Raw genomic sequence first — 23,082 nt, 5'->3', positions numbered from 1 at the left:
TCATATGACCCAGATATGATTATGACACCTAAGCCAAGAGAGTGAAAACAGACAAGAAAACATTAACCAATTTTCCTAATGAATATTGATGCAAAAATTTTAAATAAAATACTAGCAAGGAGACTACATGGATATATCACAAAGATCATGACCAGACTAGATTTATACTAGAGTTACATGGCTGGTTCAATATTAGAAACATTAAAGAATAATTGACTATTTGAATAACAAAAATAAATGTTAAAATGTATAAACATATTTTGTTTGTATATCACCTTCCTTTCCAAATATATCTTTCCTTTCTCTCCAGAAAACCATTTCTTAAAGCCAGAGGTTGAATGAATGAATGAAAACAGGACCATGTTATTGAGGAATTCCTGCTCTGGGCTCCAGGGTGATTGTCTTTCCCTATTTCATGAAAGCTCCAGCTACACTTTATACTATTCATTTCTATCCAATCACTTTGATCATAAGCTTCCCTACCACGATTTTGTTCTATTCTCTTCTTCTAGTTTTAGAACCACAAAGAATGTTAAAATAATTCCTACCATTGTTCTTAGAAGAAATATGTCCATCTGTTTTTCTATGGATTCACTCAACTTCCTTTGTGTTTCCCCCTTTATAATGCTAACTCTCTGAGAGCAAGTGCAAAAACAAGAATTCCTCAAGAGCATGGTCCTTGGCCTTAACAGGGCATACCTTGATCAGTATAATTATAGAGTTCAGTTTCATTTTTTTTATTCTTTCTATTTACATTGATCAAAGTGAATCATTGTCTATGTACTGTTATTCACTTTGATTTAAACCAGATCATCCCAATGTTTTTCCACAATCAAAAAATGAGTTTCAAAGAGTATTTTCAACAATATCAGATGGTGAAGACTGTAGCATGGCATTAGGGAATTGTTCTGAGTTCTAGTCCTTAGGGCAAGTCAATTCCCCATTCAGAGTCTGTTTCCTTACCTACAAGACAAAGAGCTAGACCTAGATGATGTTTAAGATCACTTCCCCTAGTTTAATTCAATGATTTCACATTTGTGGAAATGGTTTCAGGTTAAGATCATAAATGACTTTGAAAGTAAATTTCCGCTGATCAAATGTTTTGTTTATAGAAAATAAATTGTGATAAATTAAAGAGAGAATGAGTAATAGAGTGAGGCATTTGAAATTTGGCCAGGAAAGTAAGATCATTATTATAGGAAGGTGGCACCCAGGTCACACAAAGACTTTTTGTTTTTGTTTTTCCCCCAAAGAAGTGAGTCCTGCCTGTGTGGTAGTGGACTCTGTTGACTACTTCCATATCTTAAGAATCAAACCTTGGATCTTTTATTTTCTAACTATAATTGCTTCCTTATAAATCTCATGATATTCATGGCTTCAAATATAACCTCTATACAAATAAATCCCATATCTATCTATTTGTCTATCTATCTTGATCTCTCACTTGTTTATAGTTCCACATGTTTAAATACCTATTAGATAGTTCTACTTTTTATGCTACTATTACCCTGTCATTGTATTTAAGGTTGAATTCTTAAGCAGATCATATCATTTAGAGATAGAATTTGTTATATTTGCCCCCAGACCAGTTCTTTCCCTGCCTTCCCTATTTCTTTCAATAGTTCTATTATCCTTCCAGTTGCCTTCATTTGAAACCTTAGAATCATTTTCCCTAACTCTTGCCCCTTCTTCCTCTTACCCATGATTGTTAACATACCATCAGTTGGTCAGTCATCCAAGTCTTGTATATTATTCTTTTTGAAATGTCTCTCAAATCTGTTTTTTCTTTTCATTCCTCTAGCTACCACCTTAGTACAGACCCTTTGGTATCTCTTGTCTAGACCTAGACAGTTATCTTTTAATTAATCTCTGTTTGGGGATAAAGGAAGGATAGCTCTTATATTTTCAAATATTCTCATTACCTATCTATTTGAAGGTTTGGCAGGATGTTAGGAGTTGTTAGATTAAATTAAATAATTTTGTATTAAAACATCTTGGAAACTATAAAGTTTTAGGCACATTTAATATGTAACTACTACTATTGCTGATTATTATAGCTCTTAGCACAGCAACAGGACCCCATGTCATACACATGGCAAATATATGAAACTGACCCATTTGGAACCAAAGCTAAGTATATTTCTTTTGTGGTTTCATAGTCTTGAGTATTCACTTCTTAGCTAATTTTTTATTTTGGCCTTAGCAAAGAGTAAAAAGAAGGAGCAGAGAATAGTAGGTAGAATGTTGAATTTAGAATCAAGAAGTCATAGATTCAAATCCTACCCCAACTACTTATGAGTTCATTGATCTTGATCAAGAAATTTCTTTTTTTTGTGACTCAATTTTCTCATCTGAAAAATTAAACAATTGGATTCAATGACCTTTAAACTTCCTCCTACCTCTAAATTAATGATCTTATGAGATATGATCTTTTGAGATCCCTAAGTGTTGAAATTTCCAAGTGGGAATTTTAGCCAATAATTTACAGTCTGGATTTTAATTTCTTCCTGTCTAAAATGAGGCATAGTTGAATCATATGGCCTCTTGAGTTTCATCCAGATCTAAATTATATGATTCTATGATTCCAGGCATGAATCTACCTAGCCAGACCTTCAAAGTAAAGTATTAGGAAATGGCAAAATGGAACTGCTTTGAGCTTCAAATCTATTATTTCTTAAAATTTTCATTCTTTAGTTAATAAGCAGTGAAGTGGTTAAAAAGTAGGAAAATAGAGGAGAAAGGTGAAGCAAAGAAGTCTGGGTAACTTATAAACTGAATAATGGAGGATACTCACTGCTAGTAAAAGAATCATACTAGATTACTCTCAGCAGACTGTGCATGCTGAACCTTCTACCCAGAATGTGGAATTTCTTAGTTCTTTTCTAAGCACCCACCAGATCTCGGTGTATGTACTTTAATACATTCTATTTGTATAAATAATGATTGGAAAGGAATAATGAATAGAGACTAATTTCTAAAAAGGGGTAAGGATCATATCTGTAAGTACAAATATTTACCAGTAAGGAAACAGGGAGTATTCTGAAAAAAGCAGGCTGTAAGCACTCAAAGAGTTTGTAAATCCAGATCCTGCTTGAGGAAGAAAGAATTCTGGGAACGTCAAGAGTTTGTGCCAAGATCATAAGCAGCTACTACCACACAGAGCTCATATTTTCTTAGCTTTAAGTCCTATATGTATGATGCCCATATAAATGAAATTAAAATCCAAATTAATACTTCATATTTAAAAAAAAATTTCTTAACTAAACAGAGTGGTCCCTTTGCTATTTTCAACCTCAAGTTCTTGATTAGTTTTTGTTGTTCAGTTATTTCAGTGTGTCTGCCTCTTCATGAACCCATTTGGGTTTTTCTTGGCAAAGACACTGGAGTTGTCATTTCCTTCTTCAGCTCATTTTACAGTTGAGGAAACTGAGGCAAACAGAGTTAAGTGACTTGCCCCAAGTTCACATAGTTAGTAAGTGTCTGAAACCATATTTGAACTCAGGAAAATGAGTCTTCCTGATTCCAGGCTTGGCATTCCATCCATTGGGCCACCTAGGTGCCCTCTTGGTCAGCTTACATTTATTCGATATTGTAAAATCAAACTTAATTTTTTAAAGTGTCTTATTGATATCTTTTACTTTTCTATCATAATAATTTCTAGATATACAACCCTCTGTTCCCTTATCCTTTAATTCTGTTGTAAAGTATAAGAGAAAAACAGAAAAAAAAGTAGAGCAAAAACAATCAATCCAGTGACCTTAGCTGAAAATGTATATGACATTCTTCCTTAGTAGTTCCTCATATCTTCTTTGAAAGGAGAGAGATACATTTTCTTATCTATTCCTTAGGATGATCATCAGCTTTTTAATTACTTAGAGTCATTTCTTTTAGTGATCTTGTATTTTAAATTATTGTAGTTATAAGACCATAGATATAGAGATGGAAGAAACCTCTAGTTTGACTTTCCGATTTTACAGATTCAAAACCAGAAGCTAAGGAAGGTTAAGTGACTATACCAAGGTCACTTGGGTGGTAACCACCAGAGATGAAATTTAAATTCAGTTTCTCTTAACTCTAGAGTCCAAGCTCTTTCACAGTAACCATGATTCTGGTTCCCTTTATTTCACTCACAAATCTTTTCACATTTCTATTAATTTCCCACATTCATCTTTTCTTATTACATGATAATATTCTATTATTCATATAGTAGAGTTTGTTTGGCCTTCCTTTCCATCTACCTTCTTTGGGTACCTGCTGTTTTGCCCAAAGTTTTGCCAGGTTTGTTGGGTTTTGCCTGAGAAGAAAGTGTTAATTATGAATATTTTGGTATCTTTTGACTCTTTGTTTCTTTTACTTCTTTAAGAAGTAGTTGAACTGATTTTGGCTGAGTACTTAATACTTGAGTAGTGTGAAATTTTAGTAGTTCTTAGGAATAGAGGAATTGGGGACTAAAGTTTGAAAGCAAGAATTTGGTGAGAAGGTTACAGTATTTGGTAATTAGAATAAAATTATTGTTACAGAAACATGTTGAAGTATGTCTCTGATATATCATAGGTACAATTTGATGGACAGTATCTACCAGTGGAAAGAAAATAGAGCCCTATTCCTAGGTCACTAAGGGCCAGCAGACACACTATATCTGAAATATTTAGGTGGATCTGTGATCTCATCAGAGTGGACATTAGGTACCTTCCACATCTTTTTCTAATAGGTATGATTTTTGTTCAGGTTCTTTGTAAAGCCTTCACAAAAGGACCCAACCAGTGCTCTGGAGGTCTTTCCTTCTCATTGAGCTGTCCTTTCAGAATATAAGTCCTTCTGTAAGGCAATTTGGAATTATACCCAAAGGGTTTTAAAAGAATGCACGCCCTTTGATCCAGCAGTACCACTACTAGGTTCATATCCCAAAGAGATAAAAAAAATAGGAAAGGACCTGTTTGTACAAAAATATTTATAGTTGTACTTTTTGAGGTGGCAAAAAATTGGAAAATGAGGTGATATCCCTTAATTGGGGAATAGCTAAACAAATTGTGGTATATGATGGTGATGGAATACTATTATGCTATAAGTAATAATGAACTGATTCAATTCTATGAGAACTGGAAAGACCTACTTGAACTGATGTGGTGTGAAATAAGCAGAACCAGGAGAACATTATACATAGTGATGGAAACATTGTAGGATGATCAAATGTAATTGACTTTGCTACTAATAGCAATGCAATGATCCAGGGCAACCCTGAGGGACTTATGAAAAAGAAAGGTATCCACATACAGAGAAAGAACTGTGGGAGTAGAAATACAGAAGAAAACATATAATTTATCACTTGCTTAGATGGGAATATGATTTGGGGTTTTGGTTTTAAAAAATGAATAATATGGAAATAGGTTTTGAGTGATAATATATGTATAACCTAGTGGAATTGCTTGTCATCTCCAGAAGGGAGGAGTAAAGAGGGGAAGGAGAAGACATGAATCATGTAACCATGGAAAATTTTTTAAAGAAAAAAGAAAAAAATGAATAAAAGAATGTAATCTTTGAGCATGGGAATTGTTTTGTCTTTTATATTTATATCCCTAGTGCTTTGCACTGTCTCTGACACATTCTTAGCATTTGTCAGTGCTTTTACATCCATTCATTTATGCCTTTTTCCATATCTTAAAGGTATCAGTGTAAGATCTCACTATCCATCTCTTCTTTTTATCCTTATCACATGATCAGCCCAACTTCTTTTCTGATCTCACATGCCCTTGTTATTTTAGCTCAAACAATTCCTGACTTTTCCAGAGGTTGAAATAAAGAACTCAAATGAGTAAAATTGAATGTGAATCAGTCTTGCCTAGTTCCTAGAAAATGGGAGACAATTTGAAAGAGGACAATCAAATCCAAAGAATCAGAGATCTACTCTGTTACATTAACCTTGCTTCTAGACAAAGATTATGAACCAGGCTTACTTTTTCCCCACCCATGAACTGAGTTTAAAAGAAACAATTAACTTGTAAGCACCTACAAGTCACATCTCAATTACCTGGGACTAGGTCAGTGATGATGAACCATTTATTTATTTATTTATTTATTTATTTATTTATTTATTTATTTATTTATTTATTTATTTATTTATTTATTTATTTATTTATTTATTTATTTGTTTGTTTGTTTGTTTGTTTGTTTGTTTGTTTGCTTATTTATTTGTTTGTTTATTTATTAATTAAACTCTTACCTTCCATCTTGGAATCAATATTGTATATTGGCTCCAAGGCAGAAGAGTGGTAAGGGCTAGGTAATGGGGGTTAAGGGACTTGCCCAGGGTCACACAGCTGGGAAGTGTCTGAGGTCACATTTGAACCTAGGACCTCCCTCTCTAGGTCTGGCTCTCAATCCACTGAGCTACCCAGCTGCCCCTCCCCCCATGATGAATCTTTTAGAAACTTTTAGACACTGAGTGCCCTGCCCAGACCCTGCAACTGGATTTCATGCCCCACACCCCCAGAGAGCGAGTGCCCCCTCCACCTTATCCTAGACAGGGATGATAGAAAGGGAGGAAGGGAGGGAGTGACCCAGGTGCTCCACTCAGCAGAGGGAATAAGTAATTCCATTGGGCTATTGAGGTGGGGTAAAGGGGGAGAGAGGAAGAACAGCTCCACCTGAGTCCATGTAGCCATATGTCTGGGGTACCAGCAGGACATTCATATTTCTGACCATCAAAAGGCCTGGAAATATGACTATGAAGGCTTTTGGACAATCGAAGGATCTAGGGGAGGAACTTGGATGAGATTTGAAAAGCCAGCATGGAAAGCTTGTTGGTCTCTTGACCCCAGTAGCTCTCTTTGGTCTCTCTCTCAATTTCTCTCTGTCTGTCTCTCTGTCTCTGTCTCTCTGTCTCTGTCTGTCTCTATCTCTGTCTCTGGCTCTCTCTCTTTGTCTCTCTCTCTCCCTCATCTTGCTGGTAATCTCTGGCAAACTGTGATATGGAATGGACCATGCAGGGCTGTTATCTAGGACCTGATTTTACATTGTTAGAAAGACTGGAAACTTTATTTTTCTCTTTACTAATAAATACTTGTATGTTTAGTATAAAATCTTCAAGATAAATTTTTATTCGTAACACTGCTTAATACCACTCTGGTAGTTATGATTTTCATACTGGCACCTTTTAACCTTTTACTATCATTTCTTCTAAACTGGGAACATATTGTAATTCTCCATATCCACAATATATCTTTCCATTGCTCTTTGAGCCACCTTGATCTTGATTCTTTAGATACCATGGTTTTCAATGATGTGCTAAAATATTGTATACTTGAAATGTATTTGCTTTAAAAAAGATATACTTTTGGTACAGCTAAATGGCTTAGTGGATAGAACCAAACCTGGAGATGGGAGGAATTGGGTTCACATCTTTTCTCAGATACTTCCCACTTGTGTGACTCTGGGCAAGTCACTTAATGACAATTGCCTGACCCTTACCCCTTTTCTGCATTAGAACTGGTGCTTAGTATTGACTTCAAGATGGAAAGTAAGGGTTTTTTTTTTTATTTTTAAAAGGTAGGTTTGAGAAACAAGAAACAACTCGAAATCATTGATAGCACCATTCAGTTCCCCAAATAAAAACGGATTTGATAATTTTCTTAGTTCTGACTTCTGTTATTGTCTATCAGAGCCACTCAAGATTGCTATAATGAATTTGTAAGGTCAGCTCTGCATTATAAGAATCTTGGCATGATGGAAAGGATTCTAGATTTGAGTTGAAAGGACCTTGGTTCAAATCTTAGTTTTTGACCCCTTACTAATTTGGTAACATTGAAAGATTAAGCATTCTGGATCTCAGTTTTACCATACATAAAATGATAGCATGTTAGATGTCTTCTTAGGTCTATTCTAGCCTAAATTTACCATCTTATATTTGGAATAGTTTTTCCTCCACATTTACTGTATATGCATATGTATATCTTTATACCATGCTATTTACTAACAGTAACATTTAAAGAGTTCAAATGTGACTACAGATACTTACTAGTTATGTGATCCTAGGCAAGTCACTTAACTCTTTTTGCCTCAGTTTACTCATTCTATAAAATGAGCAGGTAAAGGAATGGCAAACCACCCCAGTATCTTTACTAAGAACCCCCCCCCCCACCATGAGTCACAGAAGATTCTGATACAAATGAAGTGACTGAATAACAGCAATAAAGCATTTGGAAAATTTTGTAATTAATAGGGAATCAGTCTCATATTGTTACCATATTTGAACAATTTGTCAAAAAATTGTCAAAATATTGACAAATTGAGTGTCTTTTAAAAATATATTTGATTTTTTCATGTTGGAAACCCCATTTGAAGAAATTCCCATAACTAATGTAGACAAGCAATTTAGTCTTATATGGTAGTCTTGGAAACTAAGAAATTAATTGCCTTTCTCTATGTTACTTAACGAGGATAATATGAGTTGAGGACTTGAATGGTGGCTTCCTGATAAGTCCACAAATTTTGATTTGACGTCAGGAAAAAAATTCTTAACAATTAGAGCTGTTCAAAAGTGGGATGGGCTACCTCTATAGGTCATATAGTTGTAGGTTCTTGAGCAGAGGCCAGATGACCATATATGTTGTAGAGGAGATTATGATGAGACTAGATAGATGTTGAAGTCTTTTCTGACTTCTGTAATTCTATGATTCTGCTATTTCAACTGGACACAAGAATATTTAATTTGCATTACCAATTCTATTAACTGCAACTACAAAGCAGTGCGGCAAGAACTAGAAGTCAGAGAAGTTTATATTCTTACTCAGACATCATTCTGGATACAATTCTAGATGGCAGTTCGTGAATTTGAAGAGTCAAGTTGCAGAACAATCAGGTTGTATATTAAAACAGCCAGAGTGCATATAAGGTTGTAGCTTTATTAGATTAGCTAGTATTACATATTATATGCTTGTCTAAGTAAATACATTTAAGAAAGAGAAAACTAAATCCACCTAATTATATGACTAGTTTTAACCACTACTATATAACTCAGAATAATTTTGTTTTTTTGCTTGTGCCATGCAAATCAATTGGGGTGAGTTGATGTGGAGTTGGGGAGACTGAGTCCTCTTCCTAGGGCTTTGTTTATTTTGCAAAACCTATAGAGAAACAAATAGTAGTAGGCATGATTCTGAAGATCATCTAAGTACCTAGGTGCCCAATGGCTCCCATGGCTCCCAAGTAAATGTGTTTTTCCAGGATAGAATATTTGCTCACAAATTACTTCCCAATTTTATCTCAGGTTCCGGATAGAAGGAACAAAGACTTCTGAAGATACAAAGGAAAATGAGAAAAAGGTGGGGATGGGGCAGTGGGGGTGTTTTGGACAAGGGATGAGGAGCTCTGGAACTGAACCAGTATTTTCTTGTATTTAGATTGTAGCTGTCTGGTTGTCTTTTGATTAAGAGGAATGAAAAGGAGTTGAAATAGGATTAGGCACGATTGTGGCACAGACAAAAAAAAAGAGCCAGTTGCGGTGATGGTACAGAGAAGAGGTGGCAAAGGAAAGGAGAGGAACTAGGACTGCAAAAAAGTATCTCCAGGCGCACCTCTCCCCCTACCCCGATCCTCTTCTGCTTCCCTAAATTTTTGAACACATACAAAGCAGCCTGGAGATATATATATATATATATATATATATATATATATATATATATATATATATATATATATATATATAATTTTTTTTTCATATATATATATATAATTTTTTTTTCCTGCCAGGCAGTTTCTCGAAGGTCTGTCAGCCTTCATCTTCTGCATCTCCTCAGGTCTCCCTCGCGGGCGCGGGCAGGGAGCGCGCAGAGACTTGGCGGGGGCGGGACACAGCTAGAAAGGATCGCTGGCCACTTTCCAGGTCGGCGCACTAATACGGGCTATGAGGCTTCGAGGCTCCAGCCTGACTGACGCCGGTCTGGGCTGCCTGGGCTGTTGCTGCTGCTGCTGCTGCCGCTGCTGCTGCCGCTGCTGCCGTTGCTGTTGCTGCCGCCGCCGCCGCCGCCGCCGCCGCCGATGCTTCTTCAGCCGCTGCCCTGCCGCTGTCTGTGTCTCTGCCGCCGTCGTCGCTGCCGCCGCTGCCGCCAGGCAGCCAGTCCTCACGCCTAAGGGCAGGCGGAGGGAAGCGCTCCTGAGAGGGGGGCCGGCACCCGGCACCCACCAGAAAGGAGGGGGCAGCGAGAAGCGGGTGGGGGAGGGGGAGTGGCATCACCAGGGACAGGTAAGAGATTCCCGCTGTACAAATATCTAGAAGTTATGCGCAGTGCTCAAGTTTCGAGAGTGTGCGCGCGCGTGTTTGTGTGTGTATGTGTATGTGTTGTGTATATGAGCACGCGTGTTTATAGGTGGGAGAATACACTTAAGTTTTCCTAAAGCTAGGAGCATGCATTTTCGTTCTGCTCTCGAGTCTTTGAGGCGTTTGAGTGTGTTTAGCGGGTGGGAGTGGAAATGCAGGGTGAGGAGAGGTATGGGGCACTCACTATTCCTTTCTGGGGTGCCGCCTTTCAGACAGGGATTTACAAACTTCCCTGCTGCCCCCGATTCCTCCGACCTCCTACTTTTACTCTTCTGCACTGCGCATCTTTCTAACTTCCTCAGATTTGGCAAAAGGCAGTCACTTGGTCCTAACCAGACTTTGGACCTTCAGAGGATGCTTCTTTCGCGGTATAGCTTGCCAGGAAACCGGAGTGCTCTGTGCATAGGAGTGTGGGGCAGTCCAAGGCGGGTGGGAGTCCGTATGGGGCAGATTGCCTGTTGCTGAGACAACGTTAGCTATCTTTCCCGAAGCCCCGGCTTTGGCTGGGATGCTCACTTTGCTTCTCGCGTCTCTTTGGGTACCTAGCTGATGCCTTGCACCTCTGGCAGATTGCTGAGCCAAAGCTGAAGCTAAGGAACCGTTTCCTGTGACTGAGTGTAAAGGAAGGGAAAGGGATAAATGGTGTTGGAGGGAGAGAAACAGACGGAGACTCAGAGACAGAGACAGACGTGTGTGTGTGTGTGTGTGTGTGTGTGTGTGTGTGTGTGTGTGTGTGAAGAAATCTATAGGATTTGAAGGTTCTTATCATGGACTGTCCGTTTTGTGGGCTATTTATTGACCCTACCTTTGAGATACTCAAAGAAGAAAAATTAGGAATGTTTTTCAAATGTGCCTGAGCTAGCCTTTGGATTCCCTTCCCTGGCTGGTATATTTGCCTTTTCCCTTGCCTTTGCTGCTCATTGCCAGGTCTCTGCTTGGGGGTGTGGCGGGGGAGGGGGGAAGGCGGGGAGGAGGGAGGTGAGGAAGGAGAACAGATACATGAGACAAACTGACGCCAGTATTGTGATCGAAAGAAGAAGCGCAAGGGAAAACATTTTTATGGATGGCTAATCGCTGACAAGTCTTCCCGTTATTCCCCTCTTCTCTCCCCCCCCCCCCCCCCTTAAGTGGAAATTCAACATGACAGCTTAGAAATTCTCCTTTGGCTCAAGTTATTTTCTTTACTGAAAATGGGATTCCTGAGAAATAGCCTACAAATGAAATAGATTAAATTTTGGTTTAAAATTACAAGCAAGTCATTGCTTACCCCATAATTCACAAGTTGATGTAAACAGATAGTACTGGGTGAGTTCCATTTATGACCACCTTTTTAGTGGTTTGCTGAATTTCTTGGATTGTTTTGGAAATGTGATTTACTTAGAATAATGGTGGATAACAGTGGAGGTACTTAATAATGACACCTGTGGCAGACTTGTAGCTCTTTCCATGTTAAAATGGTAGTCCTGTCTTCTTTAAGGAGATATCATTGTGCTGTACAAAATCAGATGTTTACATTTTAAAAATAGATATTCCATATTTAAAAAGGGATTAAAAATAAAGCCAAATACATTTTTGGCTCAAAATAGAAAACTTCTCAATGAATGAATTTTCCAATGCTTGAAGAAGTAGGAAACTGTGAACAAGATTTTGAAATATGTTCCAATTGCAGTTGTCCAAGAAGGCCACCGCAGATAAGAAAATGATGAGATAGTTTATAAATAATGGCCATCTAAAATTATTCATAACAAATGCATTTTGGTCCACCACAACAATTTTAAAATATTATAATCAGAGAAATTCAGACCTTTAGAAGGAAAATATCTCATTTTTGTTGGCAAGACAATGTCTGCACTCAGTGGTCATCTGCTGTGAGTAGAGAAGTCTTTTCTTTCTGCCTGGAATTTGCCAGGTGAATGAAAATTAGCACCAATAACCTTTAGAGAACTCCAATGATTCTTGACCTGAATAATCACATATTTTAATTAATTTTATCATACACTTAAAATCATCTAAATTTATATATCTATAGACAGATAGAAAATAATTATAGGTTAATTCTTAAAATGCCATATAATTATCATGTCTTATTTGTCTCTCTTGTGATGTCAATGGAAACTATCTTAGTTTCTTTTCCTTTGACTTTAAGAATTTGACTTAAGAATTTCAAACTAAGAATAGATTAAAGATCCTCAGCTACTAACTTAAAGAAAATTATTTTGGCTAAGATGTTGAGTGAGAGCAATGGTGTTTGAAAAGCAAGATCCCATTAGAACTATAAAGAAACAACAGAATGATAAATCAATTTGTTAAATTCAGTCAAGCAGGTAGTTTGATTCAACTGTAGGAAACATTTATGAAGCACCTTCCAGGTGCAGAGCAATTACTGGGAGAGATATAAAACCTAATCAAATGGTCTGAGTAGGGGAAGGTGCAATGAATTTATATTTGGAGAAAACAGGTTCATTTACTAGCTCTGCCTTTCACTTCTTAACTTGACCCCATCTTACCTTTCAGGGATGGAAGATTTCACTTGTATAAACTGTGATCTTGAGACAGTGATCTCTGCTATTTTTCACACAAGGCACTCATTCCATCACTTACTTGACTCAAATGAATTTCTCCTAGATATCCCTCTTGGCAGAATCATTTCACCTTTCATCCTCACCTCTTGTCTTCCCTGACTTTCTTCCAGTTGTAGCTAAAATTCTCCCTTCTGCAAGAAGCCATTCCCAGCTTTCCTTAAAGTTAGTGACTTCCCTATGAGGCTGTCTCCAATTTATCCTAGATATGTCATTTGTACATGTTTGATTGGGAGTCATCTCCTCCTTTAAAATATAATCTCCTTGAGGGGAGGGATTATTTTTACCTTTCTTTGTACCCCCAGTTGTTAGCACAGTGCCTCAAACAACATAAGTCCTTAATAAACCTTGCTTGACTGACAGACTTTTTTTTTTAACATCTCTAGGTCTTAGATTCCTCATTTATAATATGAGAGGCTTAGATGAGATGATCTGGAAGGGTTTTTCTAGTTCGAAACCTTCTGATTCCTGTTATCATAGAGCATTCAGTTGAATAATGGTACAGCACATACAAATAATTCAATATAGAACATTGCATAATCAGATAAGTGCTTTGGGAGGTCTATGAGAACTCAGGAAAGGCTTTGTGGAAGAAGTAGCATTTCAGCTGAATCTTAAAATGAGTAGGATTTCATTAGGAGGGGATACATAAGCTAGTGAGGGTAAATCAGTTAAAATATTAACAAGAAAACTATTTTCATTTTACCGCTCCTTCTGGCCGATAAAAGTTATATCAGTTGTCAAGCTGTGTGTGTGTGTTTGTATGTTCGTGTTTGGTATTTAGTAGGCAATAACTGTAGCATTGAGGTACATTATTTATATATCTCAAAGTTACTTATATAATTAATGAAAATGCAATTTTATTTTGTTTCCTAGACTGTAGATGATCATAATAATAATATATTCCATCAAAGATTTTTATGCCCCATTATTTGGAGGTGATTGATTTTTTGAAGTGTATGCTAGTGGAGCACAAGCTCTGCCTTGTCTTACCAACCTATAAAGACATCAGGAAAGAGAGAATAATAATATTGGTCATCTGAGGATCAGCATTGCCAATTTCTTAGAGGTTCATCACAAGTTTGGTCACCAGGTGATGAATTGTTTAACCATTGCAAATCCCATGAGGTATTACCTTGCATTACCTCCCTAATAGGGCTGTTGAGAGGAAGGTGATTTTAAAATGTCAGTGATATATTTTTAGTAAAGTTATCATTCATAGGTATTATTATTAATAACCAGTGCCTTTCCAAAAAAGAGGTAGATAGGTTAAATGACTTGACCAGGTTAAAGTTTTTAAAGAGTAAAGATTAGAAAAAAACTGGTAGATAGAAACTTCAACATATACTTTTATATATGCTTTGTTTTTCAAATGATATCTTCTCCAATTCAATAAGGAAAGGGAGAAAGAGGTACCTGGGAAACTTGATGTAACCAACAAACAAATAAATTAATTTTTGTAAAAGTACTGACATTGTCAAAATGTGAGATCCATCAAAATATTGAATAACAAATATGAAACTAGACATTTAAAGAGTATTGGGCATTCTTATGAAAATGGAATGCTGATATCTCAATAACATATATTTGATTTTGGTTAAAAATAATAAAGATTAAGAATTTTATCTATTAGACCATGCTGTTGTCTCTCACAGTATATTATATAGCCAGTGCTCTTTGTTGGTGCAATGAATAACCCAAATGCCACAATCATGGATTCTCTTTTTTTTCTTTTTAGAATATTTTTCCATGGTTATATGATTCATGATCCTTCCCACCCTTTCTTCTCCCTCCCTGAGCTGACAAGCAGTTACACTGAATTATACATGTATCATTGTTCAAAACCTATTTCCATGTTATTCATATTTGCAGTAGAGCAATTTTTTAATATCAAAACCCCAATCATATCCCCATAGAACTACATGATCAATCATATGATTTTCTTCTGTGTTTCTGTTCCCACAGTTCTTTCTCTGGATGTGGACAGTATTCTTTCTCATAAGTTCCTTCATGTTGTCCTGGGTCAATGGCTGCTGGTAGAAAAGTATATTGCATTCGATTGTGCCATAATGCATCAGTCTCTGTGTACAGTGTTCTCCTGGTTCTGCTTCTTTTGCTTGGCATCAATTCCTGGAGGTCTTTCCAGTTCCCATAGAATTCCTTCAGTTCATTGATTCCTTTGAGTACAATAGTATTTCATCACCAGCATATACCACAATTTGTTCAGCCATTCCCCAATCAGAGGGCATTCCCTCATTTTCTAATTTTTTGCCACCACAATGAGCATAGCTATGAATATTCTTGTACAAGTCTTTTCCCTTATTATCTCTTTGGGGTACAAACCCAGCAGTGGTATGGCTGGGTCAAAGGGTAAGTATTCTTTTAAAGCCCTTTGTGCATAGTTCCAAATTGCCATCCAGAATGGTTGGATCAATTCACAACTCTAGGAGCAGTGTATTAGTTTCCCAATTTTGCCACATCCCCTCCAACATTTATCACTTTCTTTTGCTGCCATATTGGCCAGTCTGCTAGGTATAAGGTGGTACCTCAGAGTTGTTTTAATTTGCATTTCTCTAATCAGGAGGGAGTTAGAACACTTTTTCATGTGCTTATTGATAGTTTTGATTTCATCATGTAAAAACTGCCTATTCATGTCCCTTGTCCATTTGTTGACTGGGGAATGGCTTGATTTTTTTGTAAATTTGACTTAGTTCTTTATATATCTTGGGAATTAAACCTTTGTCAGAGTTTTATTATAAAAAATGTTCTCCCAGTTTGTTGCTTTCCTTCTAATTTTGGTTGCATTGGTTTTGTTTGTATAGAACAGTTTTAATTTTATATAATCAAAGTCATTCATTTTACATTTTGCAGTGTTCTCTGTCTCTTGCTTGGTCTTAAATTCCTTCTTCTCCCACAGATCTGACTGGTAATACTTACGTTCACCTAATTTATTTATGATTTCATTCTTTAAGTCATGTACCCATTTTGAGTTTATCTTGGTATATAGGCTGTAAGATGTTGATCTAAACCAGATTTTTCCCATACTGTTTTACAATTTTCCTAGCAGTTTTTGTCAAATAGTGAATTCTTGTTCTAAAAGCTGGGATCTTTCAGTTTATAGAACACTAACCTGCTGAGGTCATTTATCCCTAGTCTATTCCATTGATCCACACTTTTCTCTCTTAGCCAGTGCCATATTGTTTTGATGACCACTGCTTTATAGTACAGTTTAAGATCTGGTACTGTTAGGCCTTGATCCTTCACATTTTTTTCATTATTTCCCTTTATATTCTTGATCTTTTGTTCTTCCAGATGAACTGTTATAATTTTTTTAAATTATATAAAAAGTTTTTTTGGTAGTTTGATAGGTATGATACTGAATAAGTAGATTAATTTGGTTGATTGTCATTTTTATTATGTTAGCTCATCCTACCCATGAGCAATTAATGTTTTTCCAGTTATTTAGATATAGTTTTAATTGTGTGAAATGTGTTTTGTAGTTGTGTTTATATAATTCTGGTGTTTGTCTTGGTTGATAAGTTTCTAAATATTTTATATTGTCTAGACTAGAATGATTCTAAATGGAGTTTCACAATCATGGATTCTTGAAGGCCTTAAGTAAATAATAACTTATCTAAATTAGTCTTGACATTTAAAAAACTTGTAGTAAATGAAGAAATGATCCTAGTTAGATTATAAAATACTAAAACTGTATGAGACCTTTGATATCATGTCAAAACACCTGATCTTACAGTTAAGGAAGGTGATGATCTGAGAGATGAAATAATTTGTTCAAAATCACAAAGCTGGTTTGTGGAAGATCCAGGACTTAAATTCTAAGTTATTTGAACCCCTGTCCAGTGTTTTTCATTTTACACCATGCAGTCTCTTTTTCTAAAGTAAAATAATTTCATTTCTAGATTAGCAAAATGTTTACTGAAAAACACTGAATTTATACTGCATTAGTAAAGTAGATAGAAAGCTTGTGGCTAATTTTTTAATCCCTAGAGAGACAGTCCGAAAAAGGAAGTGTTTTGAATAAAAAATAACATAAATATAGCAAAACTATGAAAACTCTCATCTCTATAAATAATTGTAATCCTAAACTGTCAGATTTATTTTTTTTGGTGACTAGTGAATCAAGTACATTATTAAAACTATCTTACAATGACAGTGAAATTAAGTATTCAACAATTTTGACAGGAAAACTTTTGTGAAAGTTTTAATGGTAATCTTGTGAAGATCTGTGTCATGGGCACTGGCATAAAGAAAAATATACAAGTATTTCCTGGCAATAAACTAATCTTTTAAAATAAATATTCCTGTAAATTATACTGCCTTAGAAACTTCTTGCCAAGCCAAATTGTTAAGATCTCAAGATATTTTGTTAGTATTAGTATTCATAGAAATAAAAATAGAGATGTTAATATTTTCTAGTAGTATGCCTCCAGACTTTCCCTTTTCCAATCCATTTTGTCAGATTAATCTTTCTAAATCACTACTTTGCACCTCTGCTGAAAAAAATTGTTGAAGGCTCTCTGTTGTCTACCAAATAAAGTCTAAACTCCTTATTCTGGCATTCAAAATCCTCCATAATCCATCCGAATTTATCTTCCCAGCCTATTTTCCACTTACTCCCTGTGTATCCTGTGTTCCAGCTAAACTGAACTCATTGCCCCTTCCTGGCACACCTTCTTCCTTGCTGTTTATGCTTACACTGTACATTTAGTTTAGAATGCCCTTCCCTCATCTCTCCCTGCTGAATGCCAGTCATAGACTGGATTTCAAGCTTATCTAGGCCAACTCCTTCATTTTAGAGAGGAGGAAACTAAGGACTACCGAGAGTAAGTTCATACTCAAGATCATACTCAAAGTTAAACTAGTTATTACTGCTAATGAGAGCATCAGGATTTGAACTTGGCTTTTGCCTCCCCAAATTCAGCCCTCTTGCCACTGCTTCATGAATTCCACTCCTTCTTCAGAATGCAGATTATATGTCCCCTCTTCAATGTTACCTTCTTTGTCTAACAGAACCAGACAATCTTTCCTCTTCCTCTGAACTTAGTTACTTGTGTACATATTTATACTCTTTTAATTAGATTATAGGCTCCTTGAAGGCAAGAACTATATTTTAAAGAAAATCTTTGTATCAATCACACAACACTACACCAGAGAGTTTTGTGGTCTCACTTTGGCATGGAAATGACCCTGAACTTTTGAATTCTCTGCTAGCTGAGGGTAAGCTTTGAAAGAGTCAAATTTAAAGCTTATGGATTGTGTAAAAGGTCTGAAGGTCAGGCTCAAGTGCAGAAGCTCATCACCAGGAGGCTGGTTAACAGGTCATTAACTTTTTGGACAAAGTAGCTCTTAAAAGAAGGCTGAGGTTTGTGTGGGTGGAGATGAAATCCACACCAGTGAAATCACAGATAATTCAAAGTATCCAAGTATCTCCTACAACATTTGGCACAGTGCCTTGTACCTAGCTGTGTTAAATACATATTTGTTGAGGGAATTATCCTTTTTTTTCCTGAACAAACGATCCCTTCTCAAGGCAAAATGAATGAGAAATCTACTCTCCCCCAATAACTCAGTCCTAAAGGACCTCAAGAATATGTAATGTCATATTCTGACACTGACTTTGAAGTCACCGTTACTTACTTAATTGCCTGATGAGTGAGAACCTTCAAATTTCTCCAGCATCTAAAGCTCCTACATTTTGGTTTCATAAATATTATTGTGGGGTATCACAATAAAGTAAACTTATATAATGTTCTTACTGCATTAGCATTTTCCAAAATCAGATTAACTAAATATACAATGGAGGCCATTTAGCAAAAACACTCTTTAGTTTCACATGACCAACAATAAAACTTGAACATGATTCCACAGAAAACTGCTAAAATAAAACCTTGAGCCCTCTCCTCTCTGTAAAAAAATGGGTAAATAAAAATTGATACTGTTTTCTGTGTCTATTTACAACTCTGCAAAAAGAGACGGTATTGTGGTATTACTGAAATGCTTCTATTTTTTTTAAAGGTTGTTTCTAAGACTGTTGGCATCATCAGGCCTATTTTTGAAGAATGGAATCTATACTTGATTTGCTCATTAAAGGATTGACATAGCAGCACCTAGAAGGCCCGGTAGATAAGAGCACTGGACTTGGAGTCAGAAAAGCTTGAGTTCAAATCCAACCTCAGACACTTATTAGCTTTCTGATTCTGGGTAGGTCATGCAGTCTATTTCAGTTCCCTCATCTTTAAAATGGGAATAATAATTTCCCATTTCCCAGGGTTATTGCAAGGATGAAATTATATAATATTTTAAAGCATTTTTGCAAAATTTAAGCACTATATAAATTACTTTTTCTTCTTTTCCTTCTCTTACTGTTCCTCCTCCTTTTTCTTCCTCTTCTATTAAGCACAGCAGACACTACACTAGATTCATGTGGTGGTGAAAAGTTGAGATTCAACAGAGACCTTGTTGTTATGAAGTTTTTAGTAGTAGGATCCTAACATATAAACATGGAGAGTTGTAAAACCTAAGTTCATTACAGAGCTGCACTTGAATGGATCATAGACTCATATATTTAGAACTAAAAGGGACTTTAGGGACCACCAAGTTCAAGGTCAAACCCTTCATTTTTAGAGATGAAGAAATTTATCTGCTGATAGATTATATATCTTGCCCCAGATAATAAGTGACAGAGCTATAATTTGAAGCCCTCTGACCCCATAGATCTAGTTTCCTATTTATATAAATTTTTTGTGAGAATAGTCTTATTGAGGGCACCATAGAAGAGAGAAGGAAGGCTTTTGCAAATCATATTTCATGGTAGATGAATCTTTAATATCACACAGCTGATATTGAAATATGAAGAGAATATAATGATCTATTTGCTTATTATTTATTGATCATAATCAGTTTGATAAAGGACAATACCATATTAGCAATGTTCTTCCAAAATATGACTCCCATTCATATTTCAAAAGTATATAGGATTTCTTAAAAAAATATAACTCAGCTCATCTTGTTTAAAAGATTTTGGCCTACCTATCCATATAGGGAAAGCCAAGTGGATAAGAAGAATGTGTCTTATATAGACACAATAAAAAGAATCCGTCATCAGGATCTAAATTTAATAAACATTGCAAATATACAGGTTGGGTCTAGAACTGTGCAGGAAGTGGCAAGTGGACTGAATTGCTTTTGGGAAATCCTTTTAATGATTTGAGCTTTTCCTTGAGACAAATGCTCCATTTGAAAAATATCAATATCCTTATTGATGGTAGGGTATAGCTATGGTCTCTGAAGAACTGAAGTTAAGGATCACCCCAAAACCAATGGAGAGCTACATGATAAGTGTAAGTCTATTTCAAACAAAACATTCTGAAGGAGAAGCAGCATTAAAGGATGTCATTAAAGAACTGTGTGATTTACAAGAAGATGGATTGATTACATGGTAGTTTGAAATTTTAGAAGGATAGTTCAAATGCTGTAGTCATAGCCCTGGCACGTAAGAACTTGGAAAAGGTCCCCAGCACAAGGGACCCTCTGTAATTAAGTTATGGTAGGTCATGGACATATCCACCACCACATAGGATGGACATAGATGGATTAGATGCAGTTAATACACTGAAACAAATATTCTTATTGATAAAATCACAAATCCATTTGAGTAAAGACATGAACTTTAGGCTTTCAGTAATCTTACTAACTGAAGGAAAATCCCATTTTACTATTCTAACTTTTTAACTTGACTCCCTTCCACTAAATAATGTTTTGAATAAAGTACTAGAGAAACATTAGAGAAAAAAAATTTCTATCCCCCAAGGGAGTGAAATATGTTTCAGTGTCTTAATTTTCTTACCCATTAGGTATCTTATTATCTATGGCAATTTAGAAAATGATGACTAATCAACATTTATATTTCAATTGGAAAATCAAACCAAACATATGGCCCAAAGAGAGTTCTGTGTTACAGGAATGTGAGTGCTTCCCAAATGGCTTATAAGTATAAATCCTGTGGATACCAGCTTCTCTGAATCATTTGTTTTCTAGTTTGTTTGAGTAGTATATATAGTCTGTTGGATTTCATTTAGATCAAGAAGACATTGTACTTAACTAATATTCAGTATTGATTAAAAGAAAACAACCCTACCATCTACCTTGGAATATTCCAAGGCAGAAGAGCAGTAAGGGCTAGACAATCAAGGTTAAGTAACTTGCCAAGGATCACACAGCTCGATTCTTAAAATAAACCATGCTTCCCTTAGCTTTTGTAGCCTGAAATTAATTCTATCTATCTATATCCTAAAAGTTTATTTTAATATGTATTTGTGCTTTCATGGACATGCTTTCAGACAAACAGAATTCACTTGCCTCTGGGAATCTATATTTTGGCTCTCCAAAGGTATTCAGAAAAATTCTGATGTTAAATTCCTTCAGTGAAGATCCTCTTTTTTATTCAGCAGACTGTTCCAAGTTAAAACACATTTAAACTGATAACACTCTTGGACGGTAGGTTCACATATCTCTTTTGTGGGGCTGGTGAATCCAATCTTCTATGCTACTGAGAAAGAGAATCTAATCTTCTATGATACAGCCAGTGATTTTTCCTTAAGTTAAGATCTCTACATGTCACCCTGCTACACAATAAATGCTTCTGGCAGCTTATTACCTCAATGATCAACTATAAACTCCTCTATTTAGCTTCTAAAGCTCTTTACAACCTTGTCTCAACCTATGTTTCCAGCCTCTTCATTACTTCTCTTCCTGTATTCTGTAGTCTAGCCAAAAATACCTCTCAATTCCTGAAACATGACATACTATCCTTTATCTTCAAATCTTCATGCCAGTTGCCTCCCCCATGCCTGTAATAAGCTTTCTCCTCAGCTTCACCCCGTATAAACCTTTAAGATTCAGCTGAAGCATCACTTTTCTACATGAAGCCTTTCCTGATAAATGTGTGTATATGTATCTATATAGATATACATGTGTACACACATCAAGCTTTAATAGCTTAAAACTATGCTAACTTTTGGAACACCCTGTATGTACGTATATGTACATATATGTATTCAAATATATACATTTGTAGACATTCATATGTATACTATGTATATTTATTGTTTCCCTCATTAGAATGTAGAATAATTGCTAGTAAGGATACTTTCATTCATCGTATTTGTATCTTCAGCACCTAATACAGTGACTGGAACAAAAGACATTTAATAAGTTGATTGCTTGATTGATGAGGTCATTATTTATAAGTGGAGTTTAGCTTTTACTCTCAAGGGTAAGGGTAAAATGCTGGTCTACTATGGCTTCTGGTATGTTATTAAAGCTTAAAATGAGTGCTAATGACCTGATTGATAGGTAAGTCACTTGAAATCTTTTTTTTTCCTTTTCCTCTTTTGAAGGCTTTCTATTGTAGGATACCAGAACACTTTTGATAAAAGAATTTTTGCACTCTAGTATATCAAAGCAGTTGACTCAAAGCAAACAAACCAGTTTGTAATTTATTTCTGAGGTACAAAACTGCTCTTAGTTCTGATATAAAATGATAATCATCATTTTATCATAAGGTCTCAAGTGATTCTTTCATGTTTTTATCTTTTTCACAGTGTAGAAGCAAATGATATTTTTAAAACATTATTCAGAGAAAATTGATGCATATGGGGGGAAGAGTAAAGGAGAGAAGGGAAGATATAAGCATTTATATGGTGTCTATTATGTGCCATACACTGTGCTAAGTGTTAACCTCACCATTATTACATCATTTAGCATTTAGTAGGAAAAAAATCTGAAACCTGGAAGCTATGGATAAAACATCAAGTTGTTAGAAAATTCTAGCTGCCCATTTTTAGACTTTGAGCTATATGGAAAGAAGTATAAAGGTATGTTTAGCAATGTACATAAACATTTTCTGATGGCCTTATTGTGATTGAGGCTAATTTCTTCTAAGGTTTTCTAGAAGCCTTTGCTTCTTTATTTCCCTAACTGTACAGTGGAGAACTGAATGTAAATCCAATCCAGAAAGACCATCATTCTAGAGCTGGTGGGAACCTCACTCCAGCTTCATCATTTTGCACATAATGAAGAAACTAAGAATTAAAAGAATTTTTTTAAACCCTTATCTTCTGTCTTAAAACTAATGCTGTGTATTGGTTCTAAGACAAGAGTGGTAAC

General features: G+C 35.8%; 1 protein-coding gene across 6 annotated transcripts in view; it reads left to right on the top strand.

Annotated features, from left to right (window-relative positions):
- The first annotated feature begins 9,891 nt into the window (after positions 1–9,891).
- SMAD9 (SMAD family member 9) overlaps positions 9,892–23,082 on the top strand; it is a 95,452-nt gene continuing 82,261 nt past the window's right edge. For 2 of the 6 annotated variants that reach the window (XM_056794781.1, XM_007495349.3), the window contains exon 1: positions 9,892–10,240. The gene's annotated coding sequence lies outside the window, so the exon portion shown is untranslated. The remainder of the gene's footprint in view (positions 10,241–23,082) is intronic. The other 4 variants (XM_016421903.2, XM_007495347.3, XM_007495348.3 and 1 more) reach the window with 3 other exon arrangements.

Source organism: Monodelphis domestica, chromosome 4 (genome assembly GCF_027887165.1).
Source record: "Monodelphis domestica isolate mMonDom1 chromosome 4, mMonDom1.pri, whole genome shotgun sequence".
In the NCBI taxonomy this organism is placed as follows: Eukaryota; Metazoa; Chordata; class Mammalia; order Didelphimorphia; family Didelphidae; genus Monodelphis; species Monodelphis domestica.
The sequence above is the reverse complement of the archived record's forward strand: the minus strand, read 5'-3'. Positions and strand labels throughout refer to the sequence as shown.